Source organism: Patella vulgata, chromosome 6 (assembly GCF_932274485.2).
Source record: "Patella vulgata chromosome 6, xgPatVulg1.2, whole genome shotgun sequence".
In the NCBI taxonomy this organism is placed as follows: domain Eukaryota; kingdom Metazoa; phylum Mollusca; class Gastropoda; family Patellidae; genus Patella; species Patella vulgata.
This window is the reverse complement of record NC_065884.2, coordinates 23,011,676-23,035,446: the sequence shown is the minus strand read 5'-3', so window position 1 is coordinate 23,035,446 and position 23,771 is coordinate 23,011,676. Positions and strand designations below refer to the sequence as shown.

Below are 23,771 nucleotides of genomic sequence, written 5' to 3'. Positions count from 1 at the left end.
TGTGAAGCCAGGAATTTCATATGACGTCATGCAAACTTATTATCTATTTATATGACCTATTATACTGTTGGATATCATAGATTTCAGCGAATAAGTGTTTATAGGACATAAAACATACATTTTTTAAACGAAAAGTATAGCTGAACATACTATTATTAGTATTATACAACAAGAAGCGCACATTATTGTTATATAGCCTTATTCTATAAGAAAAATCAAAATAAAAGATACACTAGATAAAAGTACTATTAAACCAGGGGCGGATCTAGGAATTTTGAAAAGGGGGGGGGGGCTGCAAAATGAAGGCATTGACCGCGGAGACGGGGCTTGCCGCTGAGGGGGGGGGGGTCCCCAAGAAAATTATCCGTCATTTCCTTGCATCTGTAGCCATTCCAAGAGCTATTTCCCAGACTGGTGTGTTTGAGTCGATGGTTCGAGTCATTTGGGATCCCTACAACGGGTTGGGAACTGACATATTTGAGTCTGAGAAAAGGCACTTTCAGCCGTAAAAAAGGGCACTGTTGAAAATTAGGGGGAGGGGCGCCCCTCGCGCCCCCCATTGAATCCGCCTCTGATTAAACATATTTAACTTGCATTCGCTTTTAAAGGAGCTAAATCGCTAATATTTGGGAACTAGAAATTGTCACAAATGGGTCGCACTAACCTTGATGTTCACAAATACGTAAGACGATATGAACATCAACTAAAAAGATATGTAATGTGATTCAGCTGCAAGGTGATATATGCATATATGCAGCATAGATAATTAAAACTTCTATTCAAGTTAAACCAACTGTATCTATTTATGTCTTACGTCGAGCTGAATACATTTTATGATTTATTGTCATTAAAACATCTATTGGTGGTTAACAGTGTGTAACTAAAATTGGATCTTATTATTGCCAATGATATAATGTACCTTGAATTTTTTATCACGAAGTCTATCGCATCCAGATATTTAAAGCGCGTTTACAATATATTCATTTTTTTGTATCGTAAAATTCATCTTCATTTGACGAACTACACCCAAACTACAGTCAGTGTAAACACGGTTTGGAGACTGTATCTGAACTACAGGGTACATCGAACTACAGTGTACATCATGCTTAAGAGACACTATCTAATATCCAACAGGAAAAATGACGATTAATTTAATATCCGCCAATTGGTGTTGCTGCTATTTTGTATTTTCAAAATTTATCTTCAAATTCAGAGACATCGAAAACCATATAAAGGACATTGCAAAAATCATATCTTACGTATCTTAAGAGATGCCCTTTTAGTCTACCAAATTTATGTTTTTTTTGTTAAATTGCCTTATACATGTATTACCAAATTCGGTAGCCCTTTTAAAAGAAATGCCCGGCACCATGGAAAATACATTTCTTTAATTGATGTTTGTCAAATTCGATTTCCACACATTTCGCGTACATCACCACGATATAATGGTCGAATATTACGTACATCAGATAAACTATTTTTAAAGCCCAAAACTATTCAACTAGTCTCTTTTAGTTATCAAGCACCTGTTTTATGGGATAATCTACCATTTAGTTTAAGATGTTGTACATCTCTATATTCTTTTAAAAAACAACTTAAATCACATTTATTTAATGAGGCTTTTAACTGACTCTGTATACAATTGTTAACATGTCCATAATCTTGTTGTTTTTTTATGATTACATTGTCACTTTGTAAAGTGCCCCTGAACATGTTTTATGAAAGGGCGCGCTATAAATATGCTGTAATAATAATAATAATAATAATATTACCAAATTTGGCGGCCATTATGAAAGAAACGCCCGGCACCATATAACAAATACTTCTTTTTTTTAATTTGACGTTTGTCAAATTCGATTTTTCGGCATATTTCGCTTGCATAACCACTCTGTGTTTGAGGAATTTAAAAAGAAATCATGAATAATCCAACGAGTAAATAGTAAAACACACTGATTACGAGATATCGCTCTCAGAAAATTCCCCGATTTTGGGTATGATTTTGTTTGATATATTTATCACTGAACCAAACTGCATTGGTTTCTTTTGCATTTTTTTTTAGGGTAAAACGTTATATTATCCCTCAACGCCTAATACTGCAAGAAAAAAACAAATTTTGGTATGTAAACCTGTATGAAGCCATGACGTCATAGCTTTTATGGCGTCATAATTGGGACCCACAATGGCGCCTGGAAATGAGTTGTCGTAACTTTCCCACAGTCTACTCACTCATGTGCTCATCGTTGTATACCAACTATCGTTGAAAAAATCAATTTACGTCGACTTATGAACATTTTAAAAGCCGTAGTTCGATTCGGCGCCCAAGAAAAGATATAAATCTACACCAAAAACATGGCAATCAATCAAGTTGAAGCGTTTTGGCGTAAAACATCTGTTTAGGCGAGATGACGTGTTTTTGGTGTACATGAGTAAGCAATAATGCTACCTGACTAAAATACCCCCCCCCCCTTGCATTCGCATGAAGTCATACATATGAGTCTCAAAATAATATAATATATTGTTAAATTATGCTCTTTTCAACTCTATACCCATGACTGGTGTACCAAGTTAAATCCACATCAAAACCCCATTTGTCGATAAGTGTATTTATAATAATCACTTGAACATCCTTGGAGAATTATATCTATTTAGTGAATATTAATACCAAAGAAAGAAAACAACTCTAAATTCTGAATATAAAGTCATCAAATTCTTTTACAGATCTTATTGTGGAAACCCAAAAGTTATATGTCACCATTGCCTTTTTAATCACATTTTTGTTTTTAATGTCAAATACCAAACCATCTCTAATATTGTTTCATTATATAGAATCCAGTGTAATCCTAAACACTAAAGATTTGGCCTGAAAATTTGAAATAATATAGAGGGATCATCAATAATTAATAGTAACATTCGATAATTATAAAAATGTATTATTGTAGGATGAAATCAACCTTTATTTTTAAACATTTAGTGAACATTTCGAATGTTAATGCCTCTTTTATATAAAATGGTTTTATTAATTAATCAATTTTTGTTTTACAAATTTTTAATTTTCTCCATTTTGTTTGATTTTTATGCTATATTTATTTTATCTATCTATAATTATTTGCCTGTGCTTTATCTATTAGTTCCCATTTATATATTGTAGAAAATTTTGAATTCCTAATCTGTTAAAGGGACTATTTTTTCTTAAAAGTATTTCAATTTAGTGCATTATTAATGTCTTTAGTGCTTGGTTTGGTTGATATTAAATTTAGATATATTTAAAATGTATGTTTTGGGACCATGGGGTAGGGATATTGTGAACATATATATTATATTCTCAGTTCTTTTTAAGGTTAATTGTAAAAAAAAATTAAATAGCTTTTTTTGAGGGGTGGGGGGATATTGTTATTATTGAACACAATTTTATTAGTATTGAAATTAACTTTTTTGATTAATATTCCAAATGTCTCGGTGCTTTATTTTTCAATTTAAATAGCTACTTTTTATTTAATAATTGGGAATGGGGGGTGGGTATTTTTTCATTGTATAACACAATTTTATTAGTATTGGAATTAACTTTGTTTATTAACCTTCGAGATGTCTGTATTGGTATTAATTAGGCATTAATTTATTTTTTCATATCATTTATTGAATAAATAATAATTTAACAAACAAAATTATTATGTCATTTATCAATAATTACAGTTTAAACAGAACGAATGGAATGGGTTGCATTCGAAAGGTTGTTATACTGGATATAAATTGGTAAAATACAACACAAGTTTTTGTTATACACAAGGTTGTACGAAACAACACAAGTTTCAGAAATTTCAACACAAGTTTCAGAAATTTCAACACAAGTTTCAGAAATTTCAACACAAACAAGTTTCAGAAATTTCAACACAAATAATGTGTAGATTTTCACACAAGTTTTGTGTTGTTTCAACATTTAACACAAGTTTTGTGTTGTTTCAACATTTAACACAAGTTTTGTGTTGTTTCAACATTTAACACAAGTTTTGTGTTGTTTCAACATTTAACACAAGATTGTGTTGTTAAATAGAGACACCTAACTTGTGTTGAAAATAACACAAGTTTGTGTTGTTTCAACACAAGTTTTTTTTCAGTGCGTATGCCCGTCTTCATTAGCCCAGAGTAGCAGAACAGTAGGACGTTAAACTCCATTTCATTTCATTTATGGGTTGTCATAATACTACACGTTCCCACGATTATAAATCAGACTCGAGGCCTACCCTGACTAGTTGAAAATTTTTAAATATAACTATTATTTTTAAGAATGTTTTGGATATCGTTTCGCCCAGCTGGTCGTCATTGTTTAGAAACAATAAATGTGCAATTTGTGTACAGCTGAGTGTCATTTATATAAACTGTCATAAGGTGCACTGAGTATATTAATAATTAAAATAACCATTAATATATAAAAACATAATAAAAGTTTGCATTTTACCCAGTTTCAAATAGCTAAAAGAAATTTATTTTGTTCGTTCTGCACGACTGTCTTTCATTTCTTGCACCAAATTGCCCGGGTTTTTTATCTGTCTAAAAATCACTACCAGCTTAAAGAAATTTATTTTGTTCGTTCTGCACGACTGTCTTTCATTTCTTGCTTCTCTTTCTCTGAAATATTGCACCAAATTGCCCGGGTTTTTTATTTGTCTAAAAATCACTACCTTTTTTTTAAAAAAAAAGTCCCCAAATATGTTGTCCTCAATTCGCTTCATGGATAATTATGGATAATTGAAATTTTAATAAAGCCGCGTAATACCGACACTGGTAAGATATGAAAGCATGTCATATATTATATAAAAACGTGAAAAGTATATTTGCATTTACCAAGCTTCAAGAACTCCTAACATATCTTTATCGAAAATGTTGTATGCACATATGAAACTGAAGCAAAGAATGTAACAAACTCTTTTAAGAGCGTTGAATATGATAAAATGCCCATTTTAAAGCTAGCGCTGTAAGATATGATATGACATATTTTGTTATTTTGGGTGATAAAACACGTATCAATCACCAAGAAAATAACATTTTTTTACCAACTGTTCAGAAAATGAGAGAAAACTTAATTTAGAGTGATCCTGTATTTGTAGGTGGTTTTTTTTTTCAATTCGGTCTAGATTTGTCAAGACAAATAATTCCTGGTAATCTCACCAATTGATAAGCATCTTGTGGCGAGGAGATTTAGGTTGTTGATTAGGTAATCAAGTTTAGTTTGTTGATCATCATGGACGCCGCCGCACGATCATAATATTAATCAGATTGGTGTACAATTGGCTAAAGTATTTATAATATATACGGGGATCACGTGGCTAAGTGAGTAAGACGCTGGCTCGCTAGCCTAGAGGTCGGGTGTTCGATTCCTGCATTGGCCGAGAAAGAGGTCCCGTGTACACATTGGCGTGCAATAAAAGATCCTTTGACAGTTGGAATTCGATATAAGTGTAGGCCGTAGTGCCGCTGTCCGGGCAAAATTGCCCTCATAGCACACTGTATAACATATGCCCAGTTCGGAGCAGAACAGTAGGACGTTAAACCCTATTTCATTTCATTTCATTTATAATATATACTGGCTTTAAGTACAAACGATTTTGATATGACCATTTTATCTGCTCTTAAACCATAGTGTTTTAGATAATAAATCAGACGAATAAAACGCAAATAACGAGAAGACAAACCAAATGTGGAGTGAAATTAATAAAAGCAATATAAATTTTGGGACAGTATGCTAATTTTAGGAAGACTTTTAATTTGTAACAGTCCTCTATATTTGCTCGGGGGCAATTACGACGACCATTTCCTAACTCTGTATCATTAACTGACAAGCATAACTGGCTATATAATCCAGATATCCCTTGCAATGTAATGTGAAATGCGATATGAAATCCTTGGCTATTATATTTCTCTACCTATAGAGAGAATAAAAACTGAAATACTACAGAAGAAACTAGCCAGTTGGTTTTGCGATTTGAACCCATATAAGAATTTGCTACTTTGGAAACAAACTTTGATGAGTGAAACTTGTTCAACAATATGCCACTGAATTTATGGAAAATACGAAGGCTTATACGTGTATATAAGCAGTATGATAATTCAGATTTGTGACGAAATGTTAATATAAATAAAGCCTACATTTAACAGTTACTTAATACCCACTAAAAGAGGACCATTGTGTAATCGAATTGTTTACTGTCTTAGTTACATAACCAATAAATAGCTCGAACAGGTCAGAACATAGAAAGCCACCAAATGCGATGGCCAATAATTAAAAAAAAAACTACCCACATACTACACCCCCGCCATGTTACATTGTTGTACTTTGTTTGTTTCGCTTGATGTCAATATTTCGATGGGCAGAATTTAAACTATAGTTTAATGTACACAAGTAACGACAAATACATTCTGAAAATGGGCACTCTCTCAATTAAGTTACGTAACAAACATGGCTTTTAAAATTAGATTTTTACATCTTGGGGTCCTTCCTCCCGAATACAATGTTTTGAGAGGGATATGAAACAAATTTTTGATAGATTAATTTGATATTAGATTGAATTTTCAAGATACTAACTTGAATTTTTAAAACACTAACATGAACTTTCAAGATATTAACTTGCATTTTCAAGATATTTACTTGAAACGAAAGGCTCAAGTCTGTAGTGCGCAAAGGGCATGTATGTTGTTGTTGTTTGTTAGTTGTATTTTACGTCCGCTTCCACCGTGGTGTATGGGGACCTATTCTTATTTAAGATGTGTGGATCAAAATGTTAATAACAAAACCTAGTCTTTTATATTGAGTTCTTTTGTACAATTTGGAAAATAGCTGATCACAAACGTTTGACGAACTAATGCCTAGGTCCCACTGGGGGAAAATCATCGGCGATATGGAAATAAAACAAATTTTTCCCCAAACAACGGAGTAGTCCCGTGAGAAATGGAAGTTAAGCATTCGGGGTTGTCCGGGAGAACTGCGAAAAATTTCAAAGCTTGCATTGGAATTTTTACTGATGTGTTCCCTACTTATCGTTGGGAAAACTGGCCGTGGAGGCATTCCTGGCGCTTTCCAGATGGATCCGCATGGATCGCGATGCCCAGTGGGACCTAGGCATTATATAAAACTAGGCTTAACAGTAACACGCGCTAACAAGTGTCACTACTTGAACTTACGCAACTTATTAATATTTCAATTGTTGATTACTTATTATTTTATCCTTATTATTTCGGCAATAATGTTTTACGTTACGCCAGGTAAAAACTTCGAAAATTCATTCAGAAGTGATATAATGACTAGATGGCTTGATTTTTTTAACATCGAACGGCTTTCCTGTACAGGTCATCTGGTGTTTTGTCAAAGGTATGATGATGATAATAGTAAAACTTGCTTTCATTATCGTTGAAATAACAACTTATTTCTCCCATGTGACCATATTATGATGTGTATGGTAGACGTAGATCAACCGAGGACTTGATACGCTAGTTGTCCAATAAACACTAACCGAGGATTTGATACACAAAATCATACTTTTCATTTTTCAGATCACACACTCGAAAGATACACCCTAACTGTAGAATACCGCCTAACGCGGAGCACCTCAGATCGACCCGACATTCAAATGAGATATTAAATCCGGGCTTCTGAACATCGTTATAGTCTTGGATTTAGTTTTAAAAAAAGTCCTCGGTTCAACCGAGGACGTACTCGGTTGACACAGGTCCACGATTAGAAGGTGTGTATTCAGATGTGTGTCCTCGATATACACCATATACAAACGCACCCCCCCCCCCCCACACACACACACCCACACACACACACATATATATATATATATATATATATATATATATATATATATGACATCAATGAAGCAGACGACAAATTTATGACGAAATTAGCATACCAAAACTTGTTTTTATGACATTAAAGAGCATCGTAGTCTCAGTTGGTAAATTTTACCAGTCACAATGTGCTTAGACTTATACTTGACTTGTGCTTTCGTAAGAATGGTCTTGAGAATTTTCTAGGGACGGTATATTTATAAGTTTCTTACGTAAGAAAAAGTGAAGCATGACTTTGTGCTTACTTTAAGAATTTTCTAAGAACCGGGCCCTGGAGGTCGGTTGTTCGATCCTTGCATTAGCCGAGAAAAATCATCTAGATTTTCCGGTGTGGTTCCCCCTTGTCAGTGATGCAGAACGTAGGGCCTGACAAGCTGTCTAGTCCTTTGGTGGGACGAAAAACCGAGTTCTCGTGTACACATTGGCGTGCACGTAAAAGATCCCTTAACAGTTGGAATTCGATATAAGAGTAGGCCATAGTGCCGCTGTCCCGTCAAAATTTCCCTCATGACACACTGTACGGCGTATGTCCGTTTCCATTAGCCCAGTTCGGAGCAGAACAGTAGGACGTTAAACCCAATTTCATTTTCATTTCATTTCATTTTCTATATATAACACATTTATTTCTTTTCCACTCGTTTTTAGGAAAACATAGGCCTATATATTCTACAGAATAGAACTCTGTGCTATCTGAAAGGTAGCCTATTTAGTTCAAAATTTGAATGATTCCGAATGAATATCGAAAACGTATAAAATGTTAACAGGAATTAAGTGACGTCATAGACGAAACTAGGCCAATATTAGACATCTTTTTTTTATTTTTCAATCAATTTGAACGCGGTTTTCACCAATTGGTAGCGGTTTGTAATTGACAAGTTTTAATTTCAAACATTGTTGCATCTACGACGCATGCGTATAGCATAGATTTAAGCTCAAAATTGAAAACTGTGAAAATTCTGAGTATAACTTTTTTTTATATTTTTGAAGATTTCGACTTGAAACTTCCAGAATCGGTTACAAATTGGTGGATTTAGCCAAAAATGTCATCAATTTTTCATCCCAAACTTAGGCTGCCTGTCTACTGTATTGCAATATCACCCATTGGCACATATTATATATTGCTTTAACCGGAATAGCAGAAGTCGACATTTTGCTAACTTGACATATTTGTTTACATCAACCACGTGCTTCGGTTATAAAACGTAGTATATATACGTCATTGGCCGTAAAGTCGAAAAGTCCCGCCCCAAAATGATCACGTGAGCGTTTTAAATGGACGGTATTTAGCACAGTTATGTATTCTCAAGGTATGAAGTCGATGCATCGCTGTGTGCAGTATGTCTACTTTTTGGAGTAATGTCATCAAGTTAAAATTCACCGGAAGTGCCACCATTTTGAAAACTGTTTCATTTATCAAAATCTACAATTCTTATCCGATTTTCAATATCGATATATTTTTTAATTTTGGAAACCATTCCCGATTTGAAATCGATCGTTAGGAATGGAATTTTGATTTTTGACCTAGATGATTTTTAAAGTGACGTCATAGAATTTATTTTTTTGAAAAAAAGTGTAAAACTTTGCAATCAGGTACAATGTTGACGCTAATCGATTAAATTACAATCTGGTTAAAACACAGATCCTATTTCGCTTCGTTTTTATAGTTCAAAATTTCGTTTTACTTGTCTTTTACTACACTTGGATCTGGAAGCGTTGTTATTTAACTCGTGTTCTGAATGGTGTCAGGGATAAGCCAATGAAACGGTCTGTTACGGCGAGCTTTAGGCGTGTTTTTCACGGAACTGTGGGTAATCCACTAGTAACATCAATGCTGATTCGTTAATCAAATGTCTGACGTCATAGGGTCATAAGTCGGTCTTTTGAACCCTGACGTGACCTATCGCTATAACTTGTCAGATCTTCATGTAGTGTAGGCCATTGAAAGTATAAAAAACGAAACGAAATATAGATCTGTATTTTAAACAGATTGGTGCTTATTCTGAAAGGGGGGGGGTTAGATGGCTGAATGGTTAGCACGTGCGCGGTGTACCATGGCCGAATGGTTAGCACGGGCGTACTGTATCACATGGCCTGTCATTGACTCAACTGGTGTGGTTTCGATTCCCCAGTTGTACGTGACAAGGCGTCGGGTCGCCTGTCCAACCTCGTGGGTTTTCTCCAGGTCCTCCGGTTTCCTCCCACTGCTAAAGACCCCTACGCGCAAAGGAATTATGGAAATATAAATTGAACCATATTAGCGTCAAAGGAGAGAGAGATAGAGAGAGAGAGAGAAATAGGTTTAATGTCCACTCGACACAAACTAGGTCATTTCGAGACTAACACATGGTTCAATTTTATTTCAATAATTCGCTGTGCGCGTAGGGGGCTTTAGCAGTGGGAGGAAACCGAAGGACCCGGAGAAAACCCACGAGGTTGGGCAGACGACCCTACTCCTTGTCACGTACAACTGGGGATTCGAAACCACGCCAGTTGACTCAATGACAGGCCTTATGATACAGCGTGCAAGTGCTAACCATTCGGCCATCCAACCCCCCTCCCTTATTTGTAAAAAGATACATCTTTAGATTTGCACAACACCTACAAATAAAATGTCCAATTTTCCCGTTTTATAAAATGAAAGCCGATGACATAATAAAAAGAAAAATAATGGGAACCCATTTTATTAAAAAAAAAATCGTTCCTGGATTTAAACCTCAATATGAAACAATGGTCCATTAATTAATATAATCCCTGGCACATATGAAATTTGAACAAACACTACTCATATGGTTTTTAATAAAAAAAAAAACACCACTGTTCATATCTGCATATTTTACTGACCTCTACAGATGCCATCCACACAAGTTGACTGGCGGTCGACACAATATGTGGACCCACATGGTTCACCTGTAATATATAACAGAATGACAATAACCAGATCAGTATGGTCACTATCATGTTCCTGAAGCAACGATCGCGAGTTTTACAACCTCTAACAATCAACGATCGCGAGTTTTACAACATCTAACAATCAACGATCGCGAGTTTTACAACATCTAACCGTTGCTTCAGTACTGGGAAATTCCCGAAATTTTGCGCTCGTTGTGTTTACACGTGATCAATTAGCATTGTCCAATCAGGGGTCGTCGCACATAACACAATGTAAACAAATATGGCGGCCTCCATAGAAACTCTTTGTTGATCAGGTATGATTTCCAGCAACCTTGACATTGATGGAACCTTGAACTTTGCAACTCGATTGTCACATGTAGACATTTTAGCTATAAGCGCGAGACTTGATAATCGTAACGATATATATAACGAATGAATCTGATAGGATCACAAGCTGGGCTTATACCCAATCAAAAATAGTGCCAAAATATGCGGGGTATTACACGAAGGGCTTGATAAGATGTACGTAGTTAAGGCGAGATTAAGCCTTCTATTGAAGATGGGTCACTACAGGTAAATGCGCTTGTTGTTTTGTTTTTTTTTTATTTTAACATATCCCCCAATGTCATATTATAGCGTTATTCTGTACGAGATTCTGATTACTAAATTCGTTGAACCGAAAGACGTGGTGCTCTGTGGACGGACCTCTTATTTCTGATTAGTTAAACATACATTATGCAAGAGCTAACTCTGCCTATTGCAGGTCTTCCTTTAGGCCTGAAATGTTTTCTAATTTATTAATTACACATTTATTAACTTATCCAGGCCATAATCAACCCTCGATGGCATCGGATTTCTCCGATATTAAATAGATTAGAATAGTTCAGCCATATTTTGATTTAAGCTAAAATGGAGCAGCGCAACTTAGCTTCGAATAACCAGTACGGTGGTTGAAATTATTGCACACGTCTTGTCAAACCTTCAAAGGATAATATCTTCGTTCGCAATAATTTGAATGAAATTTTCAAATTATTCATTTTACATTATCTATTTTCGAACTATTATAGCACGAATGGCTAGCTTTTTATCTAAATCTTACATAATGTATATTTAAGATAGTGTTAGTTTTTCTTACATACCTTGGCGATAGGGCAGACAACCAATAGTTTCGTTACAGGATTCAGAATTAAAAATATTATCTGTAGAAGTAAAAATGATTTGTTAGAAAACGAAAAATTCACACACAACCAGCTGTGTCGTTATGGTCGCAAGGAATATTGTCACACTATTAATCACTCGGAAAAACCTCAGCAGATTCCAGTACCCTACATCTTGCCTCGGCTGTATGACGAAGTCCGCTATTGAAACTACTTTCAAGTTCCTGGATTACCAACGGCGTTGCCCATGACGACGTCTTTGAAGAACGTTTTATCATACAAATAATTTAAGGTCTGAAGCTGTTTTTCTTTCAAGGTTATCCGATTTTCTTCAAACAAAGAAAAACTTTGCACTGAAATTCTAAACATGCAGCGAACGACGCAATTTTGATAACTTCTTTTTAAAAGCGGCAAGTTTTCCTAATAAGTAAACCGGTGCCGCATCGCAATTGTATAGGCGTAGGTACATATCACTTTCCGTCATACAGCAGATGCTAGATGTAGAGTAACGGAATCTGCCGAGGTTTGCCGAGTGATCGTCTTCATCAACCCAGTTTATAAGAGCAGAAGGGTAGGGCGTTACTCCCCCTTTCATTTCATTTCATTTCCTATAGTGTGAACTCGTATAGTTCAAGGGGTTGTAGCTAGACTGGAAATTACACAATTAGATCCAACGATAGCCCTCGAAACATTAGCCTACAATATGCAGAAAAAATCAACAAACAATGTTCTTTCTTACTTACCAGTTCGTTTGCAATATATCGACTTGATATTGAATAAAGGGGAGTCTGTATGCTTTTTCTTGACGAATTTAATTCTACAGACCGTATTCATGGGCGTGTATTTCGTTGATAACATGTACCAATAACACCAGCGGCTGCCAGGCAGGATACGCCCACATTTTGCCAAACTGATCAGCAGTGAATTTTCGCTAGGCCGCTACAATCACTGATAAGGGTGACATCGATGCGACTTAATGAGCCAGAAATATTAACTTAACTTAATATTAATCCATGAAGTTACGGTCCGATACATGACAATTTCGAAAGCAACCGAGATCGTAGGGTGATGAACCTATATTTTTAAGTTTCATTGAAATTGGATAAAAATTGTGACCTGTAGAATGTTCACAAACAATTGTGGACGGACGAACAGGGATTTAACGTCCTACTGTTCTCCTCCAACTGGGCTAATGAAGACGGGCATACGTCATACAGTGTGCTATGAGGGAAATTATGCCGGGACAGCGGCACTACAGCCTACTCTTATATCGAATTCCAACTGTTAAGGGATCTTTAACGTGTATATCGAAGCATACACGGGACCTCGAGTTTTCGTCACATCCTAGCGACTAGACAGCTGTCCTTGTCAGACCCTCCCTCCTGCACCACTGACAAGGGGAAACCACGCCCGGATCAACTTTCTTGGACAATGCAGGGATCGAACACCCGACCTGTAGGTTAGTGAGCCAGCGTCTTACCCACTTAGACATCCCCCCCCACCCCACAATAACACAATATATATAGCGACAATAATAATTTTTTTATAAAAGACATTATGTATTGTTTAATGGTCGAGAGCGAGACATTAAGTAATATATTGTAACAACAAGAGGGCCGTGAGGCCCGAGTGTTTTTAAAATATATTACGCAATGTCTTAAGCTCGAGACCATTAAACGACTTAAAATACAGACATTCCGCACGTGCTATTACAGTGAAATACGTCACGCGAACCCAATATTTCCTAGTACGATCGGCAAGTTGCTCGTACGATTATTTGAAATAATGGTACGCCAACATCAAAGGGTGACGTCACATCTGTATTTTAAACCAATATCCTGCACATACCGTACGTTGTACACTGATTCTTGCGACAAATGTCATCACGGCCACAGGTATTATCCCCGCAATCATCCGCTGAAAGAGAGAGAGAGAAATGAGGTATAACTTCCACTTGACACAACTAGGTCATTTCGGGACTAACATATGGTTTAATTTTATTTCAATAATTCGCTTGCGCGTAGGGGTCTTTAGCAGTGGGGGGAAACCGGAGGACCCGGAGAAAACCCACGAGGTTGGACAGGCGACCCTACTCCTTGTCACGTACAACCGGGGATTGGAAACCACGCCAGTCGACTCAATGACAGGCTTAATGATACAGCGCGCACACGCTAACCATTCAGCCATCCACCCCCCTCCTCTGAAAGACAACAACCATGTAAATATTTATTTAGTAACTGGATAGAGCAATAAATTATAACACATACTTACGGAAAAACAGCTACTTGTTATCAGGGTATTTAGGAGATAAACACTTCCTGTTTGGCATTTAGAGGGGTGTTATTGTCCAATAGACATGTCCTGAGATCATTAGGACCCAAGACGGGTTAGCGTCCCGGGTTCTAATGTAAAATCTCAGGACATGTCTATTGGACAATAACACCCCTCTAAATTCGAAACAGGAGGTCATTGCTGGGATTATGTAATTAGATTATGTAACTAAGCTTTTAATTTTTTGGGAATGGGCCGGCGTGGACTTTGTCTCACGGGGGCGCTTACTTGGTCTCTGAAATGCCATCTACTGGACTTTGGGATCTGGGGAATGGTTTTGCAGAATTCTAATAGTCAGAAAATACTTACAACATGAGTAAAATACGTTTTAATTTCTACTGGGATTAAATATGCAACAAGTAAAAATTCCGACGTGCAATAGATCGTCTTAACATTTCATAATTTAAAGATTTTTTACGTATTTCTCAAACAAACTATGCTTCCGATAACTTCTTACCAACTGTTCGACTAATGTTATTCGTATGACAATCAAGAATATAATTTAAAATATCAAAATCTTCGTAACAAGCTCTCAATTTCTTAGACCAACATACTCATAATAGGGATTTTTTTTACAAACATGACAAGTTGACTGGGTTATTTTATACTATACCGTTGCAATTTAGGTGCACTGATTCACACAAAATGTTTCTCTTCTATTTTGGCATTGTTTACCTCATTAATTCATTTAGTCTGATACCAACTGCAATGAGCACTTATTTTGAGACCGACTATGTGATGTAAGAAATTTAGGTGCACGTATATTAAGTATTTGAGATTTTTCCCGTCTATTCTGACATTGTTTGTTTACCTCATTAATTCATTTCGTCAGTCGCCGATGCATAATAATTTTGAGAACGACTGCAGTGACTGCACGTATTTTGAGACCGACTATTTTTCTCCCAGGAAGGGGGTGGGGGTTTTTTTTCTTAGACCAACTCACAACAGAATAAATTGACAAGGTTATTTTATACTAAAGTTTTGGGTGATTAGTGTGACGTATGCAATTTAGGTGCACGGACGGATTTACGCAAATACATAAAAATTTGAGATTTCTCCTTCTATTTTGGCATTGTTTGTTTACCTCATTAATTCAGTGAGCACTTATTTTCTGATCGACTGCACTTACTTTTCGACCGACTGCCTTTATTTTGCGACCGACTATTTTTTTTTTTTTTTGCTCCCCCCCCCCCACATTTTCGCCCCTGATCTCAACTGCCATTTCGCCTCCCTTACAATATTTTCAAACGATTTCTTGTGACTAATGACTCATTATTAGGCGGACCATGTTATTCAGAATTTGATTAAACCATGATTTACAATTTCCAATTTAAAGTAAACATTGCTGAGTGCAACAAAGAAAAAAAGAAAACAAAATTGTCCACACTGCTTAGTTACGAATACGAATAATTTATGATGCCTGAAACGGTTTTTATGCATTTATGACTGATTTTCTACTGTTTTATGTATTTCAGAGATGTGTTTGGATGAAGTTTGAAAATATTGTAATGGTCATTTTTTTTTTTTTTTTTTTTTTTTTGAAGATATTTGTCAATAAAGATTTGAGTTGAGGAAGATGGTTGAGCACAAAATGAAAAAAATTACACTGTAATACTTATACGCAGTTATTCACAGTAATCTTTCACAGAGATATTAGAAGACTTTCGTAATAATCTGTGAAACAGATTGATTACCGTCATCAATATGATAAAATATATCATTCAACACAATTTCATGGTAAATATATATATATTTTTTTTTTTTTGGTAAATATTTCGAGTCTATTTTAATAATATTAATAAAAATATTATAGATGCCAGAATAACAGCTATCATTTACCGTCTGTAATGCATGTAAATACCATACATTTTCTTCCGTATCCATATGACTCACACTTTGTTGGATTGCATGCACCATCTGTAAAATAGTATTAGATATATATTATAATATATGAATATTATAGTTTATCCTTAATGAAACACTGAATTTGAACACAGGTCTATTCATCTACCATACTATTATATGAATATTCATCTACTATAATATGATATGAATATTCATATAATATAATATTATATGAATATTCATCTACTATAATATCATATTTATATACTATAATATGATATGAATATTCATCTACTATAATATCATATGTATATTCATATACTATAATATGATATGAATATTCATCAACTATAATATGATATGAATATTCGTATACTATAATATGATATGAATATTCATCTACTATAATATCATATGCATATTCATCTGCTATACTATTATATACTATTCAAAAAAAGTAGGGGATATTTGATTTTGGGGGCATAATACTAAAATATGCAAATGACTACGAAAAAAGTCACTATAGAACCTAACAGAAGAAACATTTCCAGTTACATGTGACGCCCAAACGCACCAATAGCTACCGCATGGAATGCATGTGATGCTTGGGATCATCATGGGGGTCCAACCCAAGATTTGCACGACTCTGACTTTGAATGTTACAGTCATTGTGGCATTGAATTCCAGGGTGGAAACATCAGTTTAATTGTTTTAGTGACCAGAAAACAAATTTTGATATGCGCCGGCTTACCCAAAATGAAAGGTTACGTGCCCTTGGCATGCTACAGATCGGCACAACACAGGCGGTTGTGGCGCGGACGATGAATGTTTCTCAGTCTGTCATAAGCAGGCTATGGTCCAGATACCGTGATACACAATCTGTACAGGACAGACCACGCTCAGGTCGACCAAGGGCGACAACTCAAGCCCAGGATCGATTTATCCGTACCTTGGCCTTGAGAAATCGTGTCATCACAACAAATCAGATCAGCGCTCGTCTTTAAACAGACACTGGTGTGAGAGTGAGTGGCCAGACGATTCGGAATCGACTGCACAGGGGTCACCTTCGCGCCCGACGTCCTCGCGTGATCCCTTGTTTGAGAGATCATCACATTCAGGCAAGACGTCGTTGGTGTAGGGATCGTCAACACTAGGATAATCGACGCTGGAGCAATGTGATGTTTTCAGATGAGTCAAGGTTCACTGTTGATTTTTTGGACAGACGTAGGAGGGTGTGGCGTCGTTGAAACGAGCGCTTCCAAGACCTTAACGTCATCAGACATGATCGATTTGGGGGTGGTTCTGTTATGGTGTGGGGAGGCATCACTGTTGCTGGAAGAACGGCTTTACATGTTGTTGCAGGGCGTGTTACAGGCCAGTAATACCGGGACAACATCTTGGCAGTCCATGTTGTGCCGTTCGCACGACGTCATGGCCGCCGTTTCATCTTCCAGGATGACAACGCAAGATGTCACAGGGCCAGGATCGTTACAGGTTACCTCCAACAACAGAACATCACCACATTACCTTGGCCAGCACTGAGTCCCGACCTCTCCCCCATCGAGCATGTCTGGGACATGCTTGGACAGAGGTTACGTCAACGTCAACAACGTCCTGCCAATGTCCAAGAACTTGCTGCTGCGTTGCAACAGGAATGGGACAATCTGGACCAAAATGACCTTAGACGTCTCATTAGGAGTATGCCACGTCGGATCAATGCTTGTTTGGCAAACAGAGGAGGATTTACCCGTTACTGACTTGGTTGTGATGCTGTGGTAACTTTGCTGTTTGACCCCGGGTATCATTTTACCCTTATAATGGTCAGTCTGTGCCTTACTTAGTCTAACGATCATTTGGAATAAATCGATGAATGTGAACTTCATTTCATTTTGTCATTTGTTTCTTCGTCAGTTTCATTAGGTGACTTTAATAACACTTAAAAATCAAATATCCCCTACTTTTTTTGAATAGTATATGAATATTCATCTACTATAATATCATATGCATATTCGTATACTATAATATCATATGAATATAATAGCATATGAATATTCATAAACTATAATAATATATGAATATTAATTGACTGACTTGTGTTTAATTTCAATGTCTCAGTAAGGATATGTCCGGTTATAGGCTAGACAAAAATAAAAGGCTACAAACATTTCAATGGCTGAAGGATAAGAAATATAATGATTTTTTTTTCTTTTTACAAGAAACACATTCGTCCCAAGAAATAGACAGGCCTGGCAGAGTAAGGAAGCTACTCCAATGATTTGGCCGTAAGTACTCTTTTCTGCTGGTTATTGCACGCAAGTAATTATGCTGTTAGATACAACAAGATCTGATTTTAACACAGAAGTGACACTTCTAGAACGTAGGCTTTCAGAAGAAAACCCTATTATGCAGTATACTGATCCCTGGGTTGAGAGACCCACAGTTGCGAGCAAAGGCGTACTGGCTCGATGGATGTAGGGGGGCTGAACCTGAATTTCCCCCCAAAAATAATAGCGGGTTACAGATGGTGGTGCGGGTCGTCTGCGAGAGGCGAAGGAGCAGAGCTTACCATATAGGACCCCCCCCCCCCCCCCCAAAAAAAAAAAAAAAAAAAAAATAATAATAATTTGGAAATTTTGACGGTCACAGACACGTGGGAACGTAGCATTAAGACTGTTGTATTAACATCGCCCCTATGTAATTTGAGTAACGTCCTTGAATAATAATATATAATATAAAGAACACGATGAGTGAATGTGTATAACATCAAAGATGAACAAATTCATTATACATTTGGAGCATGACGTTAATTTTTGTAATTAACAGTAGCCCATTATGAAGGGTATTTCATGTTTCACTGAGTGACCTTTTATCAAAGTACATGTAGAAATATCAGATAAATGTATACATAAAATGATCCCTGATGCATAGGCGTACGAACTCGATGAATGTTTGAAAATGTATCTGCAGCAAACGCGTTTTCCTGCTAGACCATCCCGTGAATACAGATACTTCAATGTGGTCCAATATTGTCTATCTTAGGTGACTTACCTAAATCCCAAATCCCAAACAACCAATCAATTATCTCTGTGTATGGGGGCCTCGCGCTCCCCGAGAAAATTTTGAAAATTTAACCGCCGCAAATGCGTTTTCCTGCTTTTCTAGCCCGTGAATTAAGCAACTTCAAAGTTTCCAGTCGGTTTTCAACGAAATACCACTCTGTCAACCCGAATTCCAAACATCCTGTTAGACTGTTGCAGCTGCATTCACCAAACATAATCGATGCCCGCAAAATGTCGCACTAAGGCAAAGTAAAATTAGTGTGTTATTAGATTTCGGGCACTTCATTTTGCCAACTAGATGAAATATTAATTTTTGTTTTCACTTTACCCGTCTGCCCGAAAGTTAGGGGGCACATTTTGCTTAAAAGGCAGGGGGCCAATGCGCACCAAAATTGAACTCATGCAAGAGCTATGGATACTCATTTTAAGTTCAAAATCGGATAAAAAAAATCTGAACTCTAGATGGTCCACAACCTTGGTAATACATGTTTTTATATTATTTACGTACAGGAGAGCCATGGCTATTTGACTGAGACTTTCGGTCCGATTTTCAGGAAATTCATTATTATGATGTAACAGTAATACATTTGAACGGTTTTGGAAATAAGATAAAAGTCGTGACCTGTAGAGGGTCCGCAAGCTAAAAACGTAATATTTCGTAAAGTAGAGGTCATAATCCAGAAAGCTACGGTCCAATGCGTGCCAATATCGAAAGGAACCCGGGCCTGTAGGATATATCAAAATTCGAACCTCTGCCCCACAACCTGGATATTACATGCTTTTAAAGGTAGCGGCCATTTTGTCGGGCAGTGCCGGTCCGATTTTCGCGAAATTTAAACTCATTCGTCATTATGATGCAACGGTGACATATTTGAACGGTTTTGACAATCAAATAAAAAATGCGAGGCCTAGAGGGTCCACAAACTAAACATGTCGAGATCTTTAGGTTATAAACATAGGCCTACATTGTCAGTTTCATCAAAATCTTATAAAATTTTGACGTCTAGAGTGTCCACAAGCTTGGAATTATTATGCATATATTTGTCAAGTTAAGTATCACAGGAAGCCAACATCGAATGTGCTTGCATGGTAAGGGATTTAGAAACATTGCTGAGTAATTTCGTTAGCCAGAAAGCGTCTATAGATCCCGAGGGGCTTCAGGGGCCTAAGCGACCCTGGACCCTCGCCTAAAGTCTTAGTAGCTCCCCAATCAAGAATTGCTTCCGCCGGCCCTGATAGAGGACCGAGGCGCCGAACAACTGACATCTCATTTTTCATTTCATTGCCCGATTAGCGCAGGTGTTTACGTGTTCATGAATATTGATATTACTAGTTAAAATAAAGTAGTTTTAGATACGGGTTCTTTAATACTATGTAATGTTTCCATAATAAAGATGAATTATTTGCATGAAGACTTCCTGAGAGAGAGAGAGAGAGAGAGAGAGAGAGAGAGAGAGAGAGAGAGAGAGAGAGAGAGGGTTTAAAGTCCACTCGACACAAACTAGGTCATTTCGGGACTAACATATGGTTCAATTTAATTTCCATAATTCGCTTGCGCCTAGGGGTCTTTAACAGTGTCAGGAAACCGGAGAAAACCCATGAGGTTGGACAGGCGACCGTACTCCTTGTCACGTACAACTGGGGAATCAAAACCACGCCGGTTGACTCAATTTACAGACTTTATGATACAGTGCGCACGTGCTAACCATTGAGCCATCCACGAAACCTCCTGGATTATGAACCTTATTGTACGCAAAATCACGTTTTAGCTTGTGAGCCGTCTAGAAGTCACAATTTTTATCCGATTTTAAAAACCCTTTAAATACGTCACCATTACACCCAAATGATGTTTGGGTTCGAATTTCGGGAAAATTGGACCGAAACTGCCGAACAAAATGGCCGCTTCTTGTTCGCTAATAGTGTAAAAGTATGGTATATCAAGGGTGTCAACACTCTAGAGGTCACAATTTTGATCCGAGTTTGATGAAACTTGCAATGCATATTTATAAGCCAATGATCATGGTTCCATTCGATATTCACGCATCCTTGATTGTACGAAAAATTGCGTTTTTAGCTTTTGGTTCCACTTGAGTTCACAATTTTTATCCGATTTAAAACCCGTTTGAATATATCATCGATACACCCTAATGACAGTTGAGTTTGAATTTCGTGAATATCGGACCAAAACTGCCGGAACAAATGGCCGCCCCTCGTAGCCAAATAGTGTAACTATGGTTTATCAAGGCTGTGGACTCTTTAGAGGCCACAATTTTGATCCGATTTTGATGAAACTTTAAATCTTTTTTTATATCATAAAGATCTTGGTTCCTGACGATAATCGCGCATATCCGAACATAATCTCTTGGATTATGGTCCCCGATTGTTCGAAATATTAACTTGTGTACCCGCCAGAAGTCACAATCTGTATTCAATTTTAAAAAAACACAAAAAAAAACTTTAAATATATCACCATTACACATCAAAGAAGGTTGACATCGAATTTCGTAAAAAATCTGACCCAAACTGCCGGCCGAAAGGATCGCACCTTGTACGCAAATAGTGTAAAAGCATGTAATACCAGTGTTGTGGATGTTGTGTCGAGTGGACGTTAAACCCCATTTCTCTCTCTCTTTTACATGTTTATGGTTTTCTCCGGCTCCCCGGGTTCCTCCGGTTTCCTCCCACTGCTAAAGACCCCTACTCGCAAGCGAATTATTGAAATACAATTGAACCATGTGTTAGTCCCGAAATGACCTAGTTGGGTGGAGTGGACGTTAACTCTCTCTCTCTTTCTCTCTCTCTCTCTCTCTCCTATGTAACAAGAAACAAGATGTAGTATCTATATTTGCCCCGAACCAAATTGATGGGCCTGTTTTAAATCCAACTGAATCCATGCTTGGAACTATCTAGAGTTGGTATTTTGATTTTGTGTTCTTAATTGAAATGTTAAATAATCAATTTACATAATTATTGTGGATTAAGCCGTGATAAATTTCATATCTTCCTAAAAATGCAAATCACACATCATTAGTGTTAAAGGAGCTAAATCCCTAATATTTGGGATCTACAAATTGACATAAATGGGCCGCAACGTATATAATAATGTAATATGAATGTAAAAAAAACCGATTTACATTCAATCGTTTCCGTTTTTACTCTAATTTCAAAGCAGTTATGTTCGACGAAATACGCCAAAAGTCTGAATCGAATGGCAATCTCTAGCGTCTGGTTATCCCAGTCTACACCGATAGTATTTATTGAGCATGCTCTCCAGATAAGAATATGGGGTCACCGTTTGACATGACTTGTGGAATATCTCTAACCTCGTTCTTTGAGTCGTTTGTTACAAATTGCGCTGAAACGCATTATGGTACACGATTCGCGTACCAATCGTAAAATGTTTATTTTGTCTTAAATATTGGATATCAGAAACCCATCTTTTCACGGTAAGATCACAACACCAATGTTGATTAAAATTGACAACTAATTCGTGCTTTCAGTGTCGAAGATTTTGGGTGATATTGACTTAGAGACTTAGCTACTTTAAGTACCGTTTCCAAAAGGGCTGTGAATCATTTAGAATTACGACAATGCGTGGGTGATTTAGAAAATTCTTACCTAAACACAAATTTTAATGTTTAACGATTCCTAAAAGTTAATGTGTTTTGAACATTTTTAAATGAATAATATAACCCTATTATTGTCGATATTCTATATCCATGAAGATTTATAGAGAGTCGCTGAATTTAACCAATATACCTGTTAATGTTTCTGGCGTCGTTGAGGTTGTGTCTTGGGCTCTAGTTGTTTCTGGAGCTGTAGCTTCTGTAGTTGTGGATGGTGCTGGAGTTGTTACTGGAGTTGTAGCTTCTAACGTTGTGGATGGTGCTGGGGTTGTTACTGGAGTTGTAGCTTCGAAGAATTGACATGCAAATAATATAAGATCTTCCGGATGACCTTCTGCTGAAACATATCCACTCGATAAAATTGAAATCCATAGACATATTCTAAGACTCGCAGACATTTTCAGCTAATAAGTTTATCAACCGAATACACTACAACAGAAATATATTTATATCCGATCGCCTTTCTTAATTCAGTCGTTAGATAATTAAACCTCGAGGCAACAGTGATTAAGTGTTTCTGAAACTCATGGATTGCCCCATATCAAATAGGGATATGAAGTCGACTATTGCATAAAATCACTATATTTATCTTAATGGAGTTAACGTCATGCACTATTCAACATGACATGTCTCCATTGTACTTTTAAAACGTAACATATTTTGACGCAAAGATTGAAATATATAATTTCAGACAAAGCCGATGTAAATGGCGCTTGTTAATCAAACGGTCCAGTGACTCCCAGGGTGTAGAAAGAAGGTCACAAAAACAATATTTGATAGATCCTAACACTGATGATGGCAAATTATAAGTTCAAACTGTAAACGGTATCCACTATTTAAAGTTACAATTTCAGATTTTCTAACTCTCTAAGAAAGTCAAAACATAATTATTTCTAATTATTTCAATAGGTTGTCAACTCACTATTATACGATCATAGGTTATCTTTCTCACACTTAAAAATCTTCACACCGGAAATAATAACACAATTACCTCCCCTGTTTTCCTATTCTCCACCATG

General features: G+C 36.6%; 1 non-coding gene across 1 annotated transcript in view; it reads right to left on the bottom strand.

Annotated features, from left to right (window-relative positions):
- Positions 1-23,533, bottom strand: part of LOC126815937 (uncharacterized) — a 37,430-nt gene extending 13,897 nt beyond the window's left edge. The window contains exons 1-5 of the transcript XR_008788632.1: positions 22,886-23,533; positions 16,062-16,139; positions 13,740-13,808; positions 11,874-11,933; positions 10,684-10,749 (exon numbers count right to left, since the gene is read on the bottom strand). This is a non-coding gene — a transcript (uncharacterized LOC126815937). The remainder of the gene's footprint in view (positions 1-10,683; positions 10,750-11,873; positions 11,934-13,739; positions 13,809-16,061; positions 16,140-22,885) is intronic.
- Between the last annotated feature and the right edge of the window lie 238 nt (positions 23,534-23,771).